Source organism: Suncus etruscus, chromosome 2 (assembly GCF_024139225.1).
Source record: "Suncus etruscus isolate mSunEtr1 chromosome 2, mSunEtr1.pri.cur, whole genome shotgun sequence".
Taxonomy (NCBI): Eukaryota; Metazoa; Chordata; class Mammalia; order Eulipotyphla; family Soricidae; genus Suncus; species Suncus etruscus.
The window spans coordinates 80,771,759-80,781,826 of NC_064849.1; the positions used below are offsets into that span (position 1 = coordinate 80,771,759).

Consider the following 10,068-nt stretch of genomic DNA (forward strand, 5'->3'; position numbering starts at 1 on the left):
ATTATCCATTAAAACTTCTATCTTAAGTGAACAGTTTAAAAGAGAACATTTTTTTATTATTTTTCAGTTTTACAATTTGGCTTTCCAAATATAGTAACGACTTAATCTGCATAATAGCAAATAAGCTCTTATTTGTTTTAGTGCCATTAAATCAACATGCAATTTTATCTGTTGTAGCTAGAAAGGATGATGATTATTAATGCATTACTATGGGAAAACATATTGTGTTTTGAAGATCAAACACAGCTGGGAGCTATGCATGACCTCAAGTACCAGATGCTCCATTATCTGCCATTTGCTTAGAATTATTTGCACAAATGGGTATGTGATCAGAAGGGTAGAGAGACACCCTTTTTATCATTGCAAATCTCATTTTTCTAAGTAATATAGGCGTATATTAAAACATATATAATTGTGCATATACATATAGTCACCATGTATAACAAAGTTATTTGTGTGTGGGTATTAGGACATACCATTTCACTACACCAATCTGTTCACCAGTGTCCACTTCCTTCCATGAAGGCTGACCCCGAATTTACCATTCCAAACACCAATTTGACTCTGTGAGACACTTTATTTCATGGCTTTTGTACTTTTGGTAGTGTGGTTATATAGCGTTACTGATAGAGTCTCATGCATGCCACTTTATCGCATTCCAGGACCTCTCCTTGGCCACATAGAAAAGATTTCCCAGCCATTGTAGTACTGTTTTCTTCCCTGTTCTATTTGCTCAAAATGCCATGATCAAGAGTAGCATATATGAGTGCTTGCTTCAGCAGCACATATACTGAAATTGGAACGAAACAGAGTAGATTAGCATGGCCCCTGCGCAAGGATGACACGCAAATTCATGAAGCGTTCCATATTAAAAAAAAAAAAAAGAGTAGCATATATGCTGCTGAAAATCAGTTCTCATTGATTCTATTCTCTTTGTGCTTCTGTTGTTCTACTATGTTTCTTTATATACTGCATATGAACAAGTGTATTCAGTGTCAGCATCTCTCCTTCTTACTGATTTTGCATGCTATTTTCCAGATACCACTGAATGGCAGAAAATTGCATGATTTTATAATTTTTATAAGGCTGAGAATATTTCATTGCATGCACATACCATAGTTTCTTTTTCCAGTCATCTGTTATAGGGCACTTCTGTTGTTTCCAGTATTTATCTACTGTGGACATTCCTGAATAGAACATATAGTACCATACATTCACATATAGGAAAATTTCATGACTTCATCTCTCCTGACAGCTGTATAATACTCCATTGTGTATATGTATCACAGTTTCTTTAGCCATTCATTTGTTGAATGGCATCTTGGTTGTTTACAGAATCTGGCTATTGTAAATAGTGCTACAATGAATATAGATGTGAGGAAGGGATCTTTATATTGTATTGTTCTGTTCTTAGGGCGTATCCCTAGGAGTGGTATAGCTGGATCACATGGGAGTTTAATTTCTAGTTTTTTGAGAATCTTCATATTGTTTTCCATAAAGGCTGTACTAGAGAGCATTCCCACCAGCAATGAATGAGAGTTCTTTCTCTCCACATCCCTTCCAACACTTATTGTTCTTGCTCTTCATGATATGTGCCAATCTCTGTGGCATGAGATGGTAACTCATAGTTCTTTTGATTTGCATCTCCCTGATGATTTGTGATGTGGAGCATTTCTTCATGTGCCTTTTGGACATTTATATTTCTTCTTTGAGAAATTGTCTATTCACTTAGTCTCTCCCTTTTTTGATGCAGTTATATTATTTTTCTTTAAGTTCTGTCAATGCCTTGTATATTTTTGATACTATCCTTTTGTCTGATGGGTATTGGGGTAAACCTTGGAGTCAACTTAAGTAATACCTTGGAGTCAACATAACTAAAGAAGTGAAAGACCTATACAAGGAAAACTACAAAACCCTGATTCAAGAAATAAAAAAGGACACAAGGAAATAGAGATACACAGCCTACTCATGGATTGAGAATATTAAAATCATTAAAATACCAATACTTCTCAAAGCATTTGAGAACAGATTTAATGCAATTCCTCTAAGGATACATTCTTCAAAGAAGTGAATTAAGCACTCTTGAAATTCCTTTGGAATAATAAACACCCGCGAATAGCTAGAGGAAACTGTGGGAAAAAGGAATATGGGAGGTATCACTTTCCTCAACTTTAAATTGCATTACAAAGCAATAGTCATTAAAAAAGCATGATATTGGAATAAAGACAGACCCTCAGATCAATCAAATAGGCTTAAGTATTAAGAGAATGTTCCCCAGAGATGCAATCAACTAATCTTTGATAAAGGGGCAAGAAATGCAAAATAGAGCAAGGACAGCCTCTTCTACAAGTGGTGTTGGGACAACTGGTCAGCCATTTGCAAAAAAGTGAACTCAGACCTCCATCTAACACCATGAACAAAGGTCAAATATACATGGATTAAAGACTTTGATATCAGACCCGAAACTGTATGGTACATAGAACAACACGTAGGAAAAAAAAAGAAACTCCATGACATTGAGACTAAAGACATCTTCAAAGAGGTAACAGCAATCTCCAAACAAGTGGAAGCAGAGATAAAGAATTGAGACTATATTAAGTTAAGAGCTTCTGTACTTCAAAGGAAACAGTGCCTAGGATACAAAACTGACCCTCAGAATGAAACTATTATCCCTAAAGGTTTGACCTGATTTATATTATCATAAACAATATAAAAATGATATATTCCAATCTACAGTTTGGCAAAATGGGTAAGAAAACATTGGGTATTTTTATTATATACTAAGATAGAAACTAGATATTAAGGTTGTTTTAATTTTTACATCTCTCCTTATGATTGAATTTGATTATATTTGAGTGTGTGCATATATTTTTTATTTTATTCCCAATATAGTATCATATTTATTTTGTCCAAATTTGGGCACAGGGTGGTGTTTTAAAGCACATTACTAATTGGTTTATCATGTTAATTATTTGAAGATATCTTTTCGAATTTTATGAAATGGATTTCTATAATCTTTTCTTTTATAATTTTAAGAATTAAAAATCTAGTGACCATTCAGAATAGAGTCATTGTCTTAGTTCAGTGTAGTTCTCCAAAACAGAATAGTACACAAGTTCATATTATCTTCCTTTATCTCTAAAAGTTTACTTTTAAAAGTTTTCTGCATTGGCAATTTGGATACTATCTCTTTTTGTTTACTCTACAGATGCATACATAGCGTGTACTGAGAAAGGGAAAATTCTGTAATAACAAGACACCTGCCTCCTAACTAAGGACCACTGCTAATAAGTTTTGAAATCTTGGAATGTTGTGCACTTTGCTTATTTTAGCTGAGATTTCAATCAAATGATGCCACTACTTCTATGCCCTCTTTAGTTGTTTTTCTCCTTTATTACCTATTATGCAGTATATAAAATCTACATTATTGCAACCCTATACTTTTGGAAGTCCTTATAGATAATTATATTCTAGGGATTTTATGCTATTAGGAAATAGAAAGTTATTATCTCTCTAAAATTTCTATTTTTGAATTTTTAAGCCCCAATAGAGCTGTATTCAAAAAAGGAACCTCTAGAGGTATAATTAAGGATAAATAAGGTCATATAGTTGGAACCTTATCTGATATAACTGGTATTCACATTATATAGTTCTGGGAGCATTTACTCTAGTTTGCTTCTTCTTTCCTTGTCTCTTCAATCAACACTAAGGAGTTCATGGAACCAAAATGAAGTTAGCTGACTGAAAACCAGTCAAAATAATCTCTTATTAGAAGCTCAAGATGCCAAAACATTTATGCTGAACACTTATGACTACAAAATTGTGGACAAAAAAAGTATCTGTTATTTAAGACACCAGACTGTGTTCATCATTAATTAGCAAAAGCTGATTTAGTCATGCCTCTTAATTCTTTTTTTTTTTTTTTTTTTTTGGTTTTTGGGCCACACCCGGTGGTGCTCAGGGGTTACTCCTGGCTGTCTGCTCAGAAATAGCTCCTGGCAGGCACGGGGGACCATATGGGACACCAGGATTCGAACCAACCACCTTTTGGTCCTGGATCGGCTGCTTGCAAGGCAAACACCGCTGTGCTATCTCTCCGGGCCCATGCCTCTTAATTCTATGTGAAACTATCAGTAGATTATGAAAGCAAAATTTAATATATACCCAATATAATACCAGATATGTTTGTGGTGATAGTTTTTATAGGTGTACGTTTTTAATAGTTTGAAGGTCACTATTGGTACTGATAACTGGAAAAACACGTGTCTTAGCTCAATTGATACTGTAGGAAATAATTTCTAAATCATCAGTGCCTTTTACCAAATCTTGGATATGAGAGCTGGGCATGGGTTATCAAATCAATAGCAGGTTAGCACATTTTCAATGGAATTTCACTTCTAATGTTCTAAGTTATAATTCTCTAGATATCAAGAGAAAACTCAGGTATCCACAAAGAAATTACTACATCCAAGTGACCCTTTTATATTTAGTGTCAAATTAACATATTATGAAACATATATATTTTATTTTATTTTCAAAATTTTATTTTGACCAAAGTGGATTACAAATCTTTCACAGTAATTTTTAGGTACATAGTGACATTGAATCAGGAGACATTTCCACCACCAATGTTGTCCTCCCTCCACCCCTGTTCCCAGCATGCACCCAATATCCCCCCTACTTTACTCCCCGGGTTTCTAGCATAAGTGGTCCTCTCTGTGTCTATCATGTTGTAGATTGGTGTTGGATTCTGTTGTCGTTGATTTGGATTTGGTGTTTAAGTCTGATTCATTTTTTTATTTCTAATTAATGTTCATATGACTGTCTGGTTTTGGTACCCTCCATTATTTCCCCCTAAGTTTGTGAAGCAGAACAAAATGGCTCAAATCATGCAGTTCTGTTTGAAGAAAATAAAAAATATAAAATAAAATGGGGCAAAAAGTCAAATAAGCAAAAAATGGTAGGAGACCTTCTAGAGGCTATAAATATCAATTTAAGAGAAGAAAGTGAAAAAGGAAAAAAGACATAACACAATAGTAGGAAAAAAGAAAAAGAAATCAAACAAAAAACTCGAAAAGCACCACAGCAATAAAGACACCAACCACACAAAATAACCAGAGTCCTGAAATAAAAATAAAACAAGGCACAAAAAAAAAAGAAAACCCACAGGAAAATAAAAAAAAAACAAGCAACAAACAACAAAACCAAAGGGGAAAGAAGTTAATTTTGATGCTTCTCTTCTCTTTCTTATTTTTTTTCTTGCATAGGCACCAGTAAATATTGGGGAAATTAGAAAGGGAATTCCCTTGGCATAAGAGATACAGGGTTGCTCCGCCCTTGAAATATACTTATTTTTAATTTTTAAAGCTATAAAATTTCATTAAACAGGTATACTAACTTGGACAAAATTATACAAAATCTCAAAATGGTAATGAGTTTTAGATAGTGAGGACATTATCTTTTACTTTTAATCTTATAGAAAAATGAAAGATACTTAATACCTTCTCATTGTGAACCTATTAAAATTAATAGCATCTTAAAAATATTAGTTTTTAATTTAATTTTTCTCTTATGAATAAGAGCAGAATAATAGAAACAGACTTCAAAATATCTTCATGTATTACTATGTCTAAGTAGCCAGATACCTATATCTAAAAAAATTAATAATCTAAGACACCTGCAACATTATGTAGAGATTATTCCTAGAGCTTAGACCTATCTTCAAAGGCAGTGATATTATAGACATTTAAGTAATAAGCTCCTTCTCTTATAGAAGCTGCTGGAAGATATTTGAATATTTATGACTATCATTTTTCTAAGTTGGTAGAAAACAAATAATGTTAATGTGTTAGAGGAGTCTCATTTGCAGAAAATATTAGGTGTGGCTGAATATCACTGAAGACATTTACTTTAAAATATCAAAATAGTATATTGATGAAACAAAATGTCTTAGCTTTTAACATTAAAATGTAGATAGAGATGCATATGATAAAAATAAATATGAGCCAAGTAGCAAAATAGATTTTCTAAACAATAAAATGTATTAGTACTAACACTTATTTAAACATCTATTTATATGAATCAAAGTCTCCTTGCTTTGATGTCATTTGGCTCACACATAACTTAACTACAATTAATGGGCAAGATACTATTATCATACTCATTCAACCACTAGGAAACTGAAACTTCAGTATATCTCAAGAACCAATGGACATAAGAAAGCAGAAAGATTCAAATCTCATTCTATTTAAATCAAGTCTAGAGAAAGGCACTGAAAACATAAAACTGGTTTTAAAGCTTATTTTGCAGGGAAGTTACTTCAGTGTTGTGAGCCTCTAAACTCTACATAGAAAATTACCAGACAATAACAAATAAAATGATGACTTTAAGCATATTACATATTATAGAGGATATAGTACATTTGTTCAAGTGGAAATTTGGTAACTATCAATACATATTTAGTCTAAGTTCAAATGTGAAAGATAGGTTGGTGATATTCTCTTCCAGAAAGTAACCTATTTAATATATAGTGCAATTCTTTGCCCCTAACATATTTGGTTCTAGAGGTTTGACCCTAACTTAACACCTACTTATTCCAGTACTTTCTGCTCCATGCCATGGCCTGTTTCTTTTTTTTTTTTCTTTTTCTTGCAGTCTCTAGATCCTCTGCTTTGACTCCAATGTCAATTGACCAATTGTAAGCCACAAAACTACAAGTTTCTTCCCTACATATCTTCCACCATGAACACATTTGTATTTCTCCATGGCTTTACTTACATCAGTATTCTGCTGTCAACTGGATAGCTTTATTTCTCACCTCTCCAAGGAGCTGTTCAGTAGTCAGAGACCTCCTCAACATCTTGTTTCTAAGTCCCATAAAGCATCATGCCTATACAGTTTGAAGACAAAAACAATTCATGAATAATTCAAAATATATACAAAAATGAAATGCATGTATTTGTAGCCTTTCGTTCACTCACTTGAGGATTCTATTTTAAATTGAGGTATAGCTGACATGTATTTTACTAGTTTCAAAATAATAATTCAGTGTTTTCATTTTGCAAAAGAAACATCACAATAGTCTAGTAAACATTTGTCACCATCTAGAGATACAAATATTTGTACCATAAATATTTATAAAATACCGTATAACATTGGTTAGTGCCATGGTCATGCTGTATTAACAAAAAGTTAGGGTCTTCGGCTGCTTTTAAACAGTTTACCAACTTTTTAAGCCCCTATCTTTAGTCATTTACCTTTTTTAGGTATTTGAGTTTTGGTTTCTCTCTCTGTTCACTTCCTCTTTCTTCATAATTAGTTTGCTCTTTATTCTCTTCTTCTTCAGATATTATTCGAAACCATATTATCTTTCTCTCAGTTTTTCCCCTAATTTAAGGTCCTCAAATTCCATCATTGTTGCAAATGGAAATCTTTTATTTTCTTTCTGTTAAATCACATTCTATTGCACTGAAAAAAAAATAATTGTAAGGTTCCGAGAATGAATAGTTGGTTTGAATGAACAAGTTCATGTACAAAACTACCTTCTAAAACTTGAAAAAATGACTGTTTCAGTTGTACAGATGATGACATGAGTTTAAAAAGAACCAACCCACAAGAGAAGAGAAGCAATGACACAATTAAACATGATGAACTTTACAAGAGATAAATAAAATGAAAAGAAATAAAATAAAAAAATAATTAATTATAAAGTTGTTACAAAGGTGCTTAACAGGGTAAGGGGAATAATGCATGATAAATACAGTTTCAATGAAGAATTAATTATATAAAAACGCAGAACGTAAAACTATAGCAACAATTTTACTTTAGGTTCAAAAGATCATGTGATCGAATAGAAAAGTTGATGAGGATAACATTAGAATAATTAAATAATCTCAACAAGTGGAAAGAAAAATAAAACTAAAATTTCTTTTGTAAATAAAATTTGTAATTAAACTTCTAACAATAAAATTGTCCAACCTTGAACAAAGAAAAACATGGCATAAATGAACATTAAAAAGATAGGATATATTCATTGTTGGATTACTGGTTCCCTCCTAATCAGTATTCATACTCCACCCTAGGGTATGATCTGGTGATGGGATTATTGGATCATTTCCCTACAGGGTATACCTTCTCCACACTAGGGTGTGGCCTGGTTTTTGCAAATAAAAGTGTGGGTTTTAGAAAGGAAGGGCCTCATTTTTCAGTCTTCTTCCACTAAGCTACTTGCCTTCTTACACCAGCAGAAGACTGGTGTAATGGGATTCCTGGCTGAAAGTTGGCATTTCTGAATTTGTTTTTGCACCTTTTCACTGAATGGATTATTTCCTGCATCGAGTTTGCTATCATACCTGCATCTCTGCCTGATCCTAGTTTTGGAGCTTGGAGCTTCAATCATATATCATAATGACCAAAACCAAGGAAAGAAAAAGACTACCAGAAATCACTAGCAAAACTCAGGCACTATCAAATTGAATAGTCTAGAAGAATTAAATCGATTATCCATAAATCCTACCAAGACAAAATTAAAATTAAATAGAAAATGTGAAAGAAAAAAAATATTTATTAAGGGGTATAAATAAATAATTAATACCCTACCAAGAAATACAGGCAATTCCAAGTGACTTTCTGGATGAATTCAACTAAAACTCTAAATGATAATTAATGACTGACCATCTCAAGCTCTTCTTAAAATTAAAAGGAAGAAACGCTTCACAATGCATACTGTGAAACCAGAAAAGTAATATTACAAGTAAGGAAAATGAGGGGCCAGCTCTGAAGGGCTGATGCTCAGGACAGATAGTCACAGATTTTAGCTCAAGCTGAATGTCACTCCTGAAGTTACTAAATGTGGCACTATGGGCTTGATCAACACACACAACATCACGCATATTGAAACTTCTGTTTCACAACGCTGCTCTGAATATCATTGGAAATGGTCTCTGGTCTTCTGTGCACTGGGAGGGACTTCAGCCCAACCTTGCCTCTTGACAATAAAATAAATGAAAACTAAATGCCATTGTTCTGCTTTATAGTGATGCTAAACTCTTCACTGAAATATAAATAAGCAAATAAAACAGCATTTTAAAAAAGTTTATACCATTTTTAGAGAATATATATTGGACTATGTTGTTTTAACGTATACAAATGAATTAAAATTGTATATGCCACTAATTTCTTGAGGAAAAGACACAATTATTTGAATGTGTAGAAAAACATCTTACAAAATTTAATGAAAATGCTCAGGGCATGGGGTCAGAGCTATGGCGCAGCGGTAGGGCATTTGCCTTGCATGTGGCTAACCCAGAAAGGACCTGGGTTCAATCCCCTTGCATCCTATATGGTTCCCATGCTGCGCACATAGCCAGGCGTAACCCCTGAGCTGTCACTGACTGTGGCCCAAAAAAAAAAAAAAAAAAAAAAAAGAAGAAAGGAGAAAAAAAGAAAATTGCTCATTGCAAATAAAAGTACAAGTACTTAACGTACAAGAAAATTATTCACTGTAATAATGACATATATGTGGGAAGCCCATGTCTGGTGTTATAAGAGTGGAAATTGCAAAATATTTCCCTGTAACATAAAAATGAAATAGAGACCAACTCATATCATTGTTATTCAACATGGTGATGGTGGCCTAATTCAAATCACTACATAAAAATAAAACAAGATAATTAAAATGTAAAACAATAAAAATACCCCACATATTGCAGATTGGTTACATAGAAACCCAAAAAATATTCACAAAGATTTGTTAGGCTAATGAATAATAAATTATCAGGAAAGTTTTAGGATTTCAAATGCACATATAAAAACCATTGTATTGCTTGCACTAACGATTCAGAAAACTATATAGTATGTTAATTACAAAGCAGTCATTTATATATTATTAGGAATAATATATCTTAAATAAATTAAGCCAATCATAGGTAAGAACATTTTAGCTGAAAATAGACCAATAAAATAAATTAAATATGTAAACATGAAATTATAAATTATACTTATATAATAAAAGTCAATCAATCAAGCCAATCTTTACATTCAGTATTGTCCCAATAAAAATATCAATGG

General features: G+C 32.7%; 1 non-coding gene across 1 annotated transcript; it reads left to right on the forward strand.

Annotated features, from left to right (window-relative positions):
- The first annotated feature begins 766 nt into the window (after positions 1 to 766).
- LOC126003235 (U6 spliceosomal RNA) lies at positions 767 to 873 on the forward strand. Its single transcript, XR_007493767.1, has one exon. It is a non-coding gene; the product is annotated as a U6 spliceosomal RNA (small nuclear RNA).
- Positions 874 to 10,068: the final 9,195 nt, after the last annotated feature.